The sequence below is a fragment of the Meleagris gallopavo genome, chromosome 16 (assembly GCF_000146605.3).
Source record: "Meleagris gallopavo isolate NT-WF06-2002-E0010 breed Aviagen turkey brand Nicholas breeding stock chromosome 16, Turkey_5.1, whole genome shotgun sequence".
In the NCBI taxonomy this organism is placed as follows: Eukaryota; Metazoa; Chordata; class Aves; order Galliformes; family Phasianidae; genus Meleagris; species Meleagris gallopavo.
In genome coordinates this window covers 1,410,085-1,426,217 of record NC_015026.2, presented here as the reverse complement: position 1 = coordinate 1,426,217, position 16,133 = coordinate 1,410,085, and the positions used below count along the sequence as shown (strand labels likewise).

The 16,133-nt window shown below is 46.0% G+C and overlaps 1 protein-coding gene across 1 annotated transcript in view; it reads right to left on the bottom strand.

Moving 5' to 3' along the window:
- AXIN1 (axin 1) overlaps window positions 1-16,133 on the bottom strand; it is a 68,200-nt gene that overhangs the window by 32,991 nt on the left and 19,076 nt on the right. The window lies entirely within an intron of this gene.

Genomic DNA, 16,133 nt, shown 5'->3' with positions numbered 1-16,133 from the left:
TGGCAGAAGTCCAATTCACATCAGGATTTATTGCATCCATTGGATAACTGCTTAGCATTGACATTTTATGAGCATGGCAGGACATCTAAAAGCAATATCTAGATTATGAGACATTATCTTTCTTAGTAAAAGTAGGATTCCTTCTACTCTTCCAAGGTAAGCATGACTCACTGATTTAATGTTTGCTCTCACGTCCTTCCTTACTTCACTCTAACATGTTTGCCAAGGCAGGGAATTGAACTCAGAAACGGCAGTTGCTTGCAAAGTGGAACCTGCAGCCAACCTCAAATGTCACACCGGGGTACATCAAACACTTGCAAATTCCACTAGCAAGGACTGTCTAATAGCACTGGCTTTTCCAATGGACAATCTAGCCATGAATCTACAGAGGCTACTTTGTACACAGCACCAGGCCTTGTCCTGCAGGCAGGTTATTCAAGTACATCTGCAAACAAGCCAACTTCCTTAAACAAAATGGCTCGGTGAGAGAGCATCTGCATGAGCTACCTTGAGGAGCGAGTTCCTTCCTTGGAAGGAAATCTGCACTCCTGGTGAAGAAACCTGTGAAACAACAAAGCAAACAGTTCCTTTGCACTGACTGCCACTGGCAAAGGAAAGCTACAGCTACCAACATGCCTCTAGCTCTAGCACATATCACATCAGCCATGTCACACAGGCATCATATTGTCACTGCAAGTCATTTTGCAATTTGCCAGAAAGAGGAACAAGCTGAAACATTCATACAGGCACAGCAGCAGCATTTAGTCCCCCACCCGCCCTGCCTGCACGGCTGCATGAGGAACAGACATCCTGAAATCTATGAACGCTGCAGCTTTCCAAGCTGTTACCAGCACTGAAAATCACAGTAACATTTCATTCCAGATCACCACTTTCAGCATGATCTGTCATTTAGAAACTCAGCAACATGCACCCAGTTGATGCAGCTCGTAATGGACCTTGAGCAAAGCCTTCCAGGGAGGACACACCACGTAGCTTGTGCTCCCCAGTTCTGCTGTGAAAAGCTTTTCCAGCTGTACTGCGGAGGTCAAAGTCCTACAGGCAAAACCAAAGTCACTGCCCTGATGAATTTACCTTTAGATAAGACCAAAAAAACCCCAAGCCAAACCATGAGAAACACACAGATGGAAGGACTGGAGGTGAGGAAGACAAAGGCAAAGAGACAAGTTGGCAGTTTTGGCATATTTTTATGAGTATGAACATACGATAACCATCACTTGGATATTGATCATCACCTGATCTCATTACAGTGGCCACTAAATGAGCAGAGACTTGCATACAACTCATTTGAGGTAGAGGTTTTCAGAATGATTTATGAGTACTATGGGATTTGGAGTACGTGGATGGAAACATTACCAAAGCGATTTAAAACTGAGTCAGGCAGGGCTATAGCTTTCACACTGCTAGGGTGAATAGTTTCTATTCATATTCACCCTGCCCCTTTGCTCCCAGAATCAGAACCAATTTTCCTTGTAATATAAGGGGTCAAGACACCAGCGTGTTCATAGTCACAAAAAATTTTCTATTGTTTTAGGCCCATTATCATGTCAGATAGAAGCTATTTCACCCCTGTTCTCACAAAGAGAAAACCAGTATTTTGCTTACCACAAAACAACAAAAACTCCAAGCTACTCTTCCTTAGACGATGGAGCTCAGCATAGAAGCGGAGTAAAGAGCATCCCAAACTGAGTCACTTGAGGTTTATCACTACTGTTTGAGGCAAAGGGATTTTTGTGAGGTTCTGTCACTCTGCTATAGCACAGAGCTGGCAGTGTCTGAATGCTTACCCGTGCCCTGGGATGGTGAGTCACCACAGACTTTTTCTAGCACACAAACTTTCTGACTGTCACTTCAAATGTGCGCTGATGCAAACTTATTTCTATATCCATCAGATTTCCAAGCAGATTTCTAGGGCAAATATTTAAGGCTGGAAATAATTTGATCAAGTTCGCCCTAAAAAGCAAAATATAATAAGTGAAAACCTTCCAGCACCCATTCACCAGCTCTCCCCTTGCATAATGGTCAGTTCTGAATATTAAAGGAATGCTGTGCCGTGTAACCCTTCTGTCAAATCTGATATGACAGTTGCATGATGGAGGCAGATAAAACCTCTCAAATTGAGGTGAGAATGATGGATAGGTCAGGCCTTCCCTGCGGGCAAAGAGAAGGATGCTTTTTGGATAACCCAATTAAAATAGAACACCAACTTCTAGTGGACCTTTTGTCAGGCATCTCTGAAAGCAGCATGGATTATTGCAGCAGTATATTAAGAAAGCACTGTGATATACAGAATAAAATGCACAGATCAATCAATTTCTCCTTTGTATTCGCTGATCACTTAAAAGGGAAGGAACACACCTCCTACCAGCCCATAGCAGCCCTGCTGATAAGGCAATGCTTCTACATGCTGGGATGTACAAGGTAAACAAAACCCTGTGGGGTTTTTAATCACCTTAACCTATACCTCCACTTTTGGGAAATGGCAGAATTTGAATCTGCAGCTTTTAGTGCACTTTGCATGGGACAAAAGTTCAGCTCCCGCATTCCAGAGCTCTTCTGGTGTGTCCGCCAGGTGGAAGTTGCAGGTCATGATCACAGCCCTGGCATGGCTGCTCAGCTCTGTGCCTATGCCATCTGTCCTGGCCAGCTGCACCAGCAAGGTGCTGGGGCTGCACAATCCATGCTATGAGCCCAGCTCTGCTGCTGCAAGCAGCTCGGAGCTCCCATCTTCTGCCTGGGAAGGGCAGCTCAAGGCTATATGTAGCTCTTGAGCACTCTCCCCAAGGGAAGCCAAAGGCATGGGGATGCTGCCACCTCTCCTTTTGGTGAGGGGTACCCCAAGAGCCATGTCCCCATCACAAACCTGTCCCAGGCATTCAGGGGACAAACATTCAACTCCCACTGCTAATAACACACACTGAGGGAACTGAGTAGTGTAGCCTAGAAAAGGAGGTGCAGGGGAGGCCTCATTTCTCTCTACAACTACCTCATAAGGGAAGCTCTACTGAGGTGGACGTCGGTCTCTCATACAATAAGCAATAAGACAAAAGGAAACAGCCTTAAGTTGCTTTGTGGGATGGTTAAGAAGGATACTAGGAAAAAATTCTTCACTGAGAGGGTTGTGAAGCCTTGGAACAGGCTGCCCAGGAAAGCAGTTGAGTCACCATTCCTGGAGGTGTTTTTGACATGTAGATGTGCTGCTCAGGGACACGGTTTAGTGGTAGACTTGGCAGTGCTAGGCTAATAGTTGGACGTGGTGAGCCTAGAGGACTAGGTTCAACCTGATTCTATGACTCTATCGATACACAGCTCCCTTCTCGCAGCCTCACACTTTCCTGCAGGCCAGAGCCCCGCGGTGCAGCAGAGCAGACTGCAATGCACAGCAGCAGGCCCAGGGGCTCTGAGCCTCCTCCCTCCTCTTCTCGCTGGGAAACAACCAGTGGTGCAGATGAGAGACTGGTTCTGTCGTGGGGCTGAGGGAAGGCTGCCCTCCCTCCCCTCCAGCAGCACAAAGCGTTGTAAGAGTTATTGGGTATGAGTCTGAGAGGGCTGGAGGAATTCAGGAGGTAACAGCGAGCAGATGGGCGCCTCATGGCACTCTGCTGTTCAGCTGCCGGGACACAGAGGCTCTCCTGGAGCACTGCACAGGGCTGTGGTTCTTCCACCGAGAATGCAAGGAAGAGTTTGGTCACGACTGTTGTATTTAGCTAAAATTACACACTTAAGCATGTATACAACAGGGATTACTTCCATTTTAGCTCTGCCTCTAATACATCAATGCAAATGTAAACTTTCAGTAAGCGTAAGTACATGGAAAGGGTATAAGATTTCAAAGCAATCATAACAGGTTACATTACTTTTGAGGAATCCATCTGTATTCAATCCTTCTCTTAATGTTCCCTCTCTCTGACAACTCTCTTCAGCTGGCTCATATCACTATTTGAATGTTTTGTGCTGTGCCTCTGAAGAACGCTTTCAACATCTATTAGCAGGAAAACATTAAAGGAACATGGAGTCTAACAAAAAACTGGTCACTTCTGATCTGGGAGGGGAGGCTGCTTTAAAAGGGATTCAGACACACTCGGAGCGTTTTGAAATGTCAGCTAAAAACTTCACATACCAAGCTCTATGTGCTGATAAGGGCAATAAAAGGAAAGGTGAGCATTTAAAGTTAGACTTCACAAAAATTCCTGCAGACTTCTGCATTCATTTTAGACCAGAAGTGCAATGAACTTTTTTGAAATTAACATGTAACATTTCACACGTTGCAGAAATAAAGCCTTTCTCCTCTGCAGCTCTCAGTTGTTCAGCCTTCAAAGCAATCGCACGAGGAACAGTTCTAACAAAGATCAGAGTGACCCAAGTAAGTCAACCCGACCGCTGCCTTTTCTTTTCATACAGCTCTCCACTGATCACTGTCAATTCCACTGCTACTGACAGGGGCCAAAACTTTTAGAAAACGAGTAAGCATTTCCCTAAGGTTTCCTTCTCTCTGTTCAGAGTTTATTTTGCATAGCCCTTTATTCTGCAGAATGACAGAATGGTTTGGGTTGGAAGGGACCTTTCAAGGCCATCTAATCCACACCTCTGCCATGGGCAGGGAGACCTCTTGCGAGATCAGGCTGCCCAAAGCCTTGACTCAGAACACTTCCAATCCTGCTCCTCAAAACAAGACCAGCACACAGCATGAATGTGAGCACCACAAGGTTTCAGAGCTTCCAATGAAGTGAGAAGAGAGGTTGGGGCGATAAGACCGAAGACACAGAGTACCTGGAGCTCCCATTGCACCATGAATCTCTTAGAACCATACTTTCCCTTACAGCTTTGGATTCCTTCACACAACTTCAAGCTCCCATGTACTTCAATTCAATTCAAAGATGCAAAAGTGCTCGATTTATGCCAAACATGCTGCTCTTTGTGTAAAAAAGGCACAACTGGCATGCTCTGGGAAAGAACCATCAGCATCCACAGTGGGAGAAAGACTCAAACATCCTGTGTGCAAAGCCAAATCCACACAACACAGTTCTCAACAAGGACATTCCTAATCCCATGCCATATTCTGAACCTTCAGTCATCAAAGGTTGGGTGATCTCTTTTTTTTTCAATAGGGAGAAGTCCCATTTTCTAGACAGCTTGAGCAGTGAGGCGGCTGATGATCAGCCAAACTTCATGAGCTGCCTTGGGAAGCTCTGTGCTGCAGGAGAGGGGATACATCCCATCCTATAAAACAGGCTCTGCAGAAGCTCAGGCTCTCTCATCACAGCAATGGGCAGCTTACCGCAGTTGATGCAACTCTGATACTCTCCCCCTGCACAACCACAAGGAATCTTGTGGCAAGGCACAGCTTTTCTCTTCCGATGGCTGTTTAAGTTGAGGGTTGATGCCATTAAAACAGGGCCCAGAGACCACAGGCCCATGCTGCAGTTCAGTGAGACCCAGTCACCAAATTTCTGTTCCCACCCTGCTCCCTTCCTACGTTTACCTCTACCAACAAGTGGGTAACTGTCACATCCTCCTGCAAGGAAGCCACTGAAAGCCAATCAATCAAATTAAAAGGTGAGCATGTTAGTTTATGATGTATGAGCTGAAGCAAACAACTTCAGCATACTGAAATGGCACATGCTATTAAACAGTGCAACAATTCAGAGTGGCAGGGTCACCTTTAAACCAGAGATTAGAAGGTATCTACAGGGAAGTCTGCTAGCAACAGTTACACAGCTGGTCCTCCTCAAGTTTCAGTTTCCAACCCAGGGTACCATCAGCCAGCACCAAACATTGCGCCGTACTGGGTATAAAACTATCAGAAATGCCCCAAAGCATTCAAGTGTGTGTTCTGAACCTAAGAACAAAACGCCCGTGAAGATGCAATGCTAAAACCTTTACTCCTGACAGGATTTAACCTGCTCCAAAGACACAAAGCCTAGTCAGGAGGTTAATATTGGGGATTTAGCTGATAATTTGATTGCAAATCCTCAGGGTTCCTCCACTTAAAACTCTTCCCAATTACCATGGGCACTCAGATACTGCTGTGTGTCTGAACTTCACCACTGCCAATGTCAAGCTAATCACATGTGTTCTAAGCAAGGGCAGCTTCTTCAAAGATCACATCAATTCTGGACAAGTTAATCTGTTCTTTGAGGTCTCCAGATGGCTCTCACCAAGAAGGTTCACTTCTAGCTCTGCAGCCTGTGAGCGCGGCAGCCCAAGCGCTCTGTAGAGCATTACAAAGAAACCAGATCAAAGTTCTGTCTTAAGAGAAAAAAAAAAAGAAATCTGAAGTTTGAAAAGCAACAGCAGCCTGTCACTTGTAGGCTTAAAGATGACTCCTGCATGCTCCAGCTATCAGGGAATTTATGATTACAGTCTGGCTTTTAAAAGCCGATGAAAAAAAATGACGCTCTTTAGCACTCCTTGCCTTTGCAAATCTGTATCTCCTTCCGCGCTTATTCATCCTCCCACGCTGGAGGAAGAAGGGAAATAAATAAAAACTTAACTAAAAGTACAGATAAGAGCTCTTCTCTTTCTTTCTAAGGCATTCAATTCCATTTCAGGAGTACACTGAGATTATTTTATGGGGTTCTTTGGTAATTATTGCTTGCTATTAAAGCACAACTACAAAACCAGATCTAACAACCTGAGTTTCCAACTCGTAACCCCTCCGCATCTACCAAGGACAAACTGCTTCCAAGGACTATGGTACAGAAGGTGCATTCCTTGCAATTAAGTAATTTAGATCCCAACCAAGGCAAGCCTATGCAACCACTCTGATGGAGCTCTACAAACTGTTCATTAATGAGAGACGTAAAATAAAAACTGTAACAATCTGTTTTTGCCACACGATAAAGTCAAATCGATCCTAAAAACAATGTGTATCTTCCCCAGGATATGACCAAAAAGCTCATTTACTTAACAGCTCAACGCACAAGGAATGAATTAAAAAAAATAACATGGGCAACACAATGTCTGCACATCTATTAACAAGCTGCTTGGATCTCCCTGGAATAAGCAAAGGCAGCGGACTTTTTGTTTTCAGGTTTTGTTCTGTTATCTAACAGTAACAGGTATCATTTCAACCTGAATGATTCAGTCTGAATTCACACACAGCACAGCTTTTTTAAGAAAATGACATTACCAGTATGAATCCTTATCCAATATGAGAGACCATCATTAAACATTGAATTTTTTATCAAGTGTGCCGGGTATCTGCCTGCAATTTGAGCCTTGCTGCTGTGGATTAGCCAGGCAGAGTGAGCAGGTCCCCACCCGGCACTGTGCCCACGGATGTGCTCCCCAAAGAAAGCCTTCTGCTCAGCTACGGGGTCCCTGTTTGGACCCTGTGCCTTGGTGCCCGCTTCCTTCTCCCTGGGTACGTGGGCTGGGAGTTGTACATGGATCAGACAGGGAATCTCTTCCCAGCAGGGGCTCTGCTGAGGGAAGAAGCTGAGCGTGCTACCCTTGCTCCCACCCCACAGCACCCCACATCTGCTCCACGGGCTTGACTGGGGCCTGGGTGCAGCAAATGGCTTCCAAACGCCTGTCTCTGAGGGGACGGGGAAGCGCAGGGCTGTACCTGGGTCTGCTTGTAACCTGAAGAAGGCAGCGGCTCCTCTTAGAAACACCACCGCCTGCAAGCTATCAAATTAATCCCGGGATTTCAACAGCTTTTCTACATTATTTTTCATCTCGACCAAACCACAAATTTACTTAATGACTAAACCAGGCAAGCAAGCACTTTGTTTTCCAGGCAGCGGGGACCTTTCTGACCAGCTCCAGGTTTTCAGCACACACATCTGCCCAGCGTCACGCGAGGGACGGGGCTGCTCTGGGGCACGAGCGGCACTCCTTGGGTCCCACACCCAGCTTTGGGACTGCAGCGCAAGGAGACGAGCCAGGCCGCCAGTCAGGGCTGCCCTGGCCGAGCCAGGGCCAGGCAGGAGGAATACAATAAGAACACTGTGTTCCAGGAATTATTGAATAAAGAAGAGAGCATGCTTTTGGCCAGCAGGATCCAGCGCTATAATTCTGTCTGCCGCTTTTCTTCCCCGTCTGAAGCAACATTGTTTGTCCACGCTTTTCTGAAATGGAAAGTATTTCCTCTTCTTGACTCGTTCCAAAGAAAGATCTGAGGAGGCCTGGTAGAACCAGGCGTAACTGGGGATTCTCCAGCGCCTCGGCTGCTCCTTGCCAACACTTCTGCTCAACAAGAAAGGCCTTACAAGATAAATTACGAGCAGATTTCTCTGCAAGCCCAGAAACTTAAGACCAGAGCCTGCAGGATGAGTAAGTTTTTGGATGGGAACAAAACATCCAGCTCTGGCTGAAGACTTCAGTGCGTTTCCTCTCCTTCCACTGCACCTACGGAGCCTCTTGTGCACTCCAGAACAGGGGACGGTGCAGCTCTGTGCCCACAGCTGTGTGGGCCGCACTGGGGAACCGGAGCCTGTGCAGCCAAAGGGCACTCCGGGCAGCCCTGGCTCTGTGCCTCCTTACACCACTAAGCTTTCTGGGAGGGAATAAAAACCAGAAATGCAATCTGCAGTCCAGATTGCTTCCAGGGATGAATTTCCTGATGCTCAAATCAAAGCAGGGGTGTTGCTGATGGCTGAAATGAAAGGGGAAGATATGCAACTCAAGTGGGTTCCATTTGATAAAAATGAGTCGCAATGTTGAGATTAAACTTCTTCTTTGCATCATTGGGCCACTTAGGCTAAGCTGGACAGCCACAGACTTAGCAGCCCCAATTAAATCCTCACTGAAATATCAAAAGAAAGTATAATCATTACCAATTTATTGCCAGCAAGCTTGGTATTTTAGTGAAATCACAAATTCTGGTGGCAGAAGAAACAGAGTGATGCCATATTTGAACAGCTATGAGGCCTGTCTCAGCCCTTCAAAACAATCTAGGTTTGTTTACAAAGAACTCTGACGAAGACCTGCTAATGATGAGGTGCACAGGACTTCTGAGAGACTCCCAGTATTAACAGTGCACACAAAAACCCCTTTCTTTCACTGAATAAAGCCTGCCATGCCAACACACATGAAGCAAGATGTCTGCCTCTGATCAGGGCAGGATGGATCTCCCACACCAGACTTCTGTCTCCATCTCACACTTTAAAATGAGCAGCAATCCATAGGCACCAGCTGACTGCCACCATGACAGAACAGTGGGTCTCAGCAGTGCAGCACCACAGAACAGCTTCTCCAGCAGCTCTCTGGAGTCTCAACAAGCTCCACAAAGGTGGCTATTAAAGGATCCTTGTTGGATCACATCAACAAACGGCAAGCTGTATCAACAGCAAAGTACTGGCAAGCTGCAAAAGGTTTTCAACCTTCTCCATCATTTACTGCTTGACTCTGAAGAGACATCAGCATCTCAGTAAGCACATAAATCATAACTCAGCCTTCTGGTCTCCACTGGGTGCTGGCAATCAGACCAGTTCCTTTCTCCCCAGACCGACCTGACATGCATAACGTGGTGGCTGAGGCAAAGTCAGGGTGGACTGAAGGGTAGCAGCGTTGACAGGGGCCATCAGGGAGCGACAGCAGAGATGGGCCCTTGGTGAACTGTACAGTAACAACCAGAAGGAACGAAACACATAAAAACTGGGTCTGAGGAAGACACAGACCATTAAAAAGGATCTTGCCCTTTCTACGTACTTTTTAATTTTTGCTTTTAAAGAGTTTAGCAGACTGACAGCAAATAATTTACTACTGTTCCCTGGGAAACAGGCACACAGCTGTTACTGAGTCTTCCTTTTAAGTAAAGGCTAAAGTAATTCTTTTTTAGATGGAGCAGAACTCAGTCTTGGCCACAGCTTTGGGACAGTCCCATAACTGGGACCTGGAAGCCAAATGATACATGGCCGCATCGAAATCACAGGAAGTCACATTTTTAAATGATTAATGAAATCAGAGGATTCAGTTTCTAACTTCTGGTAGCCGTACATTTACAAACAGATCTAAATTCAGCAGTAACAACACCTGGGATGTGCAGTACCTGAAGGCAGCCAGCACAGGTCTGTTAGCAATGCTTATTCAAGGCATAGAACTCAAAAGTAAAGAGAAGGGCTTTGTTAGGCACCTCTGCTCCAGAACATGGCAAATACCTTCAGCTTCAATAAGAGCACTAGGGAAGCCTGGTTGATATGCACTCCATCCCATTACAGTGCTAAACCACCACACAGGGCAGTCATGTTTGTTATTTCTGTATGCACTTTACAGCAAGTAAAACCTCACTTTAGGAACTATGCTGAGGCTTGTTGTTATTTTTGCCTTGTAGAATTCTTCTGTTTTACTTCTCTTCCATTAGAACAGGCAGATATATGAGCTTTTACCTTTATTACACAAATTCCACAATATCTTTTCATCTGGTATGCATTATTGTGGGGATATATATGAAGTACTACGTCCATTTAAAGTGCTGTAAAAGAGCTGTTTGAACTCTCATTCCATTCCTACATATCTTTATGCAATTAAAACCAGTTGACAGTTCTATTTAGGAAAAATAAGCAACAACGCAAGCAATCTGCTTTTTTGTTCTAAATACCTTAGCCACTGTCCAGATAAAAGCCAGCTGTGTGTTTTTTTTACCTCAATTTCTTAAAGACACAAGCCTAGGTGATCAAACTCTAAGCACTTCTGATATGCTTTTGCCCCCTCCAGAATCCTGGGGTACAGCTTACCTGCTGACAAATGGCAGAGGGGAAAGAGGCTCCAAATACACTGTGATAATTAGCAAAAACCAGAAGGTTTGTGGAGATTGAATGCTGTGAATAACGTCAAGGCTGGGCCAAATCTCAGCCTTGTCACGCCAGCAGAAAATCAGCATGGAGGAGAGACGTTACAATGGCATCAGATGCCCAAGGAGGCTTTACAACAACGTATTAGGGCTTAAATACTTTCTCCTTAGCACAGCAGGGCAAAGCAATCTATTGTTTAGAAAAAAATATAGTCTTCTGCTCACCTCTCTGGTACCTGGTACATGCTATTACTGATCCTGCACTACCTCTGCAGAACTTAACATGCCCAGGGCTCACGATAAATGGATTGATATCCTTCTTTTCCCTCCTCTTTGTACTTTATCTAGCTTACATCACTCAAATGTTATACTGAACACAGCATAATTCACTCTGCTGGAGATTCTCTGCGGCACTTTTCACAAGTGAATCCTGTGTTTATTTGTGATGTTATTCTAGAGGAGGGAAAAGCTCTTATCCTCTTACATACAAAAAGCTAACGTCAATGCTGAAATAGTCAACATTTTCTCAAAATTTGCTTTATTTGAAATGCTCTGGGCCTAATACTCAGCATTTTATATGTCTGCCTTACATGCACTTGCTCAGTTCAGTAAATCTGAACTGGGGGTCTTCAGTTGAGCACAGAAAATCTGCAACATGTACAACAAGGATGGTCCCAGGTACAAGAGCTGCCTTGCAGGATGTCTCTGGCAGAAACCAGCATGGAAACACCTGTGCTTTTCTGCTTGCACCTTCTGCCTCTTCTACTGTGTGGCCTTTCAGAAAAGCAAGAGGTAATGCAGGTGTCTGGTACACTTTCCTTTCTACCTCTCCTCTGTTAGCTCCCATAGCACCTGCCATCCCACGCACTGAACTAAGCAAGCAGCCTAAGGAAAAAGTCACACAGATCAACGAGCAGCTACAAGAGGAGAAAAAGTGATGAAATTCCACGCGATAGCACCTTGCATAAGACTTGGTGTCCCACGTCTACGTGGGACAAACATTCGCAGCACCTCTCTCCCAGTAAGTTTTATGGCTTTGGCAACAGAGTTAAGATCAGTTCACAGCCTTCCTCTCTCAGAGGTGAACAGGTTTTCTCCTCTCCAACCTGCAATTCATTTGCACACAAGAGAATTCTACCCTGTTATCAGAGTCCGCTGAGATTAGTGGGTTGTATTTCCTTATGAGAGGAAAGTGACAGGCATGCGGATACAGCACACCAGGGAAGCTTTACCTCCTGCATAAAGGGGTAGAACAGAGACTGAAGAGGCACCCTCCAGCTACAGCACCTGAAAACTCCTGGGAGCATCGGAAAGCCCCTTTCCTGGTTCCAACATTCTCTCCGGCCTCCCTCTCGGTAGCTGCTGAAGGATCTTGCTCTCCTTACCTCTTCCCCAGTCTTTCCCCCCAAAGCTGGTTTTTGTTGCTGTTGTTGTTTCTTATTATTTTTTTCTGAGTTCCTTTTCTGGAGGATTGGAGAAAAGAGGGGGCTCAGCCAGCAAGGAGCGTCTGAGCCTCCAGAATCAGGAGCTGCAGCAACAGGAATTGCAGCTTTCAGCCTCTGAAGACTCAGCCACGACCATCTCACATATGCTTCTCAGAGAATTTTGCTGCCAGAATCTACAACGGAGCTTGTACAATTTTCAAAAGCTTACAGTTTAGCCAAATTTGGGCGGTTTCTCACATGGACAGCAAAAGATATGTTCAAGCAGCCATGCCAATCCCACCCCTCAGCAACCCACTTGCCAAATGGTACATGCCTGCTTCAAAGAGGAAAGTTGGAAGGTTATCAATGGAAAGTAAATTGTAAGAGTCTGACATGAGCAAAACAATGTAATTTCCTCCTCCTCTATTTTTGCTAAAATTTGCCAAAGTAATTCAGCCTTAGGCAGAATCTCAGTGTGGAAGAAAACCAAACAACGTAAGTCCGATAAAGATATGAGCAACTACAACAAAGTTTTATATAATGGGAAGTGTTAGGCAACCACGACTGCTGCCAGCTCCGCCTATATAATAAATGAGTGATATTTTAATATCACTATTAACTCCCCCTTCAAAACTACAAGTGAGACTGCAACATGAGTCATAATATCCTTGGCATCAATTTTGATCGCAAAGTTGATGAAAGCAACCGTCCCCAAACCTGTGTGTGAAAACGTAGCTGAATTAATCAAAACATGCAGGAGCTTGTGACATCAATGTCTGAGCCTGTGAATCTACATTTACAGCTGTGAGACTCTTGCATGACATGATGTGACTGCAGAGATGCTTGGCTTGTGCTTCTGCTGGCAGCACCTTGTCCCATCCAGGGAAAAGAGAACAATATTCACCAGCAATTCATACTAAAGGACGGATCTTTCGGATCTCTGTATATATCCATGATCTACAATTCAGGTCTAAGTAAGCGAGTCAATACCCGTCAGGGTTTATTCTCTGGGAGAAACGAAGGAGTTCCTCAGGACAAAGAAATATCTGCACGTTTCCCTGAATGCAGCCATCCCCAGAAGATGAAGGGGCCGTGCACGTCCATGAGCAGCTGTCCCTGGGATCAAGAGAAAGAATCTTCATTTACTGTCAGAAAAGCTGTTGCATGCAAAGGCCTTTTAGAGATTTTGTTCTTTACTGCAGAGGAGATATGGGGCCATGACTTGGGCCCCACTGTTGGAAAGAACACCAGTGCCAAAGAAGACTTTTGCAAAGTGATAAAACTCTGACACCGACCTTCACTGGAAATGTGGTGAGAATCCAGACAGGGATTTCACTCCTACATGGCGTCTACTCAGCTGTAGGCCTGAGAGAGGAGATGTTTCCATCAGATGCGAGGACCAGGGAGAGTGAACTGAGCAGTAGGAGAGAAGCGGAGTGCAGTGGCTTCATTTGAGGGAAGAGCTGATACTAGCTGGGAAATACAAAAAATCCTTTGCCTCTCACCGTCCTGCGTATTGCAGAGTGAATTAACTGCAGAAGGACGCGCTGGTGATGTGCTGGTGATCATCAGGTCCTACAAAACCTCATCTGATCCTGACCAATGCCACTTTTTCAAGTGATGAGCACTACCAGCCAAGGCCATCCACCTGGCTGACATTCAGCCAAGGAGAGCAGGTTGAACTGTGGGAGGGAAGAGGTCTGCTCACACAGTCGTCCAAAGCATTTGGAACTCTTAGTTCAAGAGCAAGAAAAGATTTTGACCCAGTTTCAGATTTGAAGTCCATCTCCTAAACAAAAGCAGCTGAAGTTTAAAAGAGCCAATTCTGCAGATCATTATGCTGCTATTACACAACTCCTAATCCCTGAAGTGGGGAAGATGTGCCAACGCCAACCCAGGCACATCTCTGTCATTTCGGCTGGACTTCCAGCCTTCCCACTGAAGATTTCATTCTGTTAAACCATTCTTGAAGAATGCCAAACACTAAAATCTCCCAAATATTTATTGTAATTTCTTTGGCTACACTATCACAAGTGCCTAAATTCCCCTTCTCAGTTGGAGAGCTATCTAGACCAGAGGTCTCCAAATCTTTCAGCTTAATAAACATCACAAAGGCTCCCGAGCCTCTCTGAGTAGTAAGGGAGAGATTGTTTGCTGCCACAAAAGGAACAAAAATGACCAGCCATCCCCTGCTGGCTATTCTCCTCCCCTAAGAACTTGGTCTAATCCCCTCCACCACACAGCCCATCACAGACAATGTGCCAAGGAAGGGAAGAACTGCTCTGCATGCTGATTCCCAGCTCGGCAGCGGTTCCCGAGGACCACAGCCAGCCAGCTGCTGTGAGCAGCTCCCTCTGTACTGCTGTGCCAAGCCAGAAGGTCGCTTTTCATCCATCTCTTCCTCTCACTGACTGCCCAAAGAAACCATCAGGCTGCTCGCAGCTCTCCCAGGCTCCTGGAGCAGCAGAGCTCTTCCTACAGACTCTCTGGCCCCCAGGAGCCCAGCAGACAGATGGGCTGCGGAGCGGCTGTGGCTCTCACGGCCACACAGCCTGTCACCAGGCCAGCCACGATGCACCTCGGGTTCAGCCAAGCATTCCAGACAGAATGCGAAGGATGCAGATCACAGAACATGTTGCTATCTCTCTTCCAACACTGAATTTGCAGCATCCTGAAGGTGGCAAGGTGCACGCTCCTGTTGACAAGCCATGCAGGGAGCACGAGCACGCAGTACCAAAAGAAGGGAGGGAGGTGAGCCAGAAGCACAGGGCTATGGCAGCTCTCAAATGCTGTGCCAAGGTCAGCCCTGGAAGCACCGCTGTCTCTAAAAGAAGCCATAATTGAGAAGGTAACATTATAAAGCTATAAAATGAAGTTTTACTGCTGCTGACTAGCTGGGACATGCAGAACATGTGTTGCAGGGAACATAGCATGATTTTATTAGTGAAGACAAAGCCATCCATGCAGAGTGGCCCAAATGGGGTGGGCTGAATTAAGAGAACAATAGCAGATCATCAGATGGCCCTTCCTTTCACATATGTCTTCAACTTACTACGCTAGCAAATACTATGAGCAGCTTGGAAATATATTTTCATCTGAAGAGCCTCACGTTATTAACACATTAGATTAAAATCAAAATAATTGAGAATGTAACGTATTCCTGATGCTGCTCATTAAATGGCTAAATCAAAAACATCAGCATTCAGCCAGCCTTCTCCTCTTTTGGAAACTCACTCGTGATCAATGACTGTTTGCACGATTTAGCCCAAGCCAGCACTTTGCAACACTGCTAAAACCACCCTGGACAGCCTTGCAGCACCAAACACTGCTCACAGCCCCAGCATGTGAGTCACAGGGTTGCTGCAGACCCCTTAAGCTGATCAGGGGAAGATGTGCTGAGACTGAGACCGATCTAAAAGGAAAAAAAACACGTTGCGTCAGAGCTTAATGCTAACCATGTTTCAGATTTGCTCATGGATTCCAGTTCCCCAAATAACAAAACAATAGACACCAAAGAGGAAAAGTGGAAACTGCTGCTTGGGGAAGCTTGCCACAACATGTTGGCTGCAAGTGTGCTGGGACACAAATCCTGCTCCAGCAGGGCTGGGGCTCAGCGCTCCGAGGGCTCTGCACGCATTAAAGGCAGGGCTGGCCTCCCCCTCCGAGGCTGCCTGCTGCCTGTCCGCCTCCTCCCCTGTTTCATTTCCAGCCATGTCCGGCTGATGCACTGTATTTATGCTGCTTGGCTACCTCAGAGCGGGGGAGATGAGAACAGACGAGCAGAAGAGATGGGACGGCATGGATTTGGCAGCAGGGAGTGCAGGGCTTGGGAAGGACAAGCGCTGAAAGCTGTGCAGTGGGCTCTGGCCATGAATGTCCTTGCAGCGTCTTTAGGATCTAGAGTTGCCCTCCTCTTGTTTTATGCCATTTTTAAGACTTGTTTTGCAAAACAG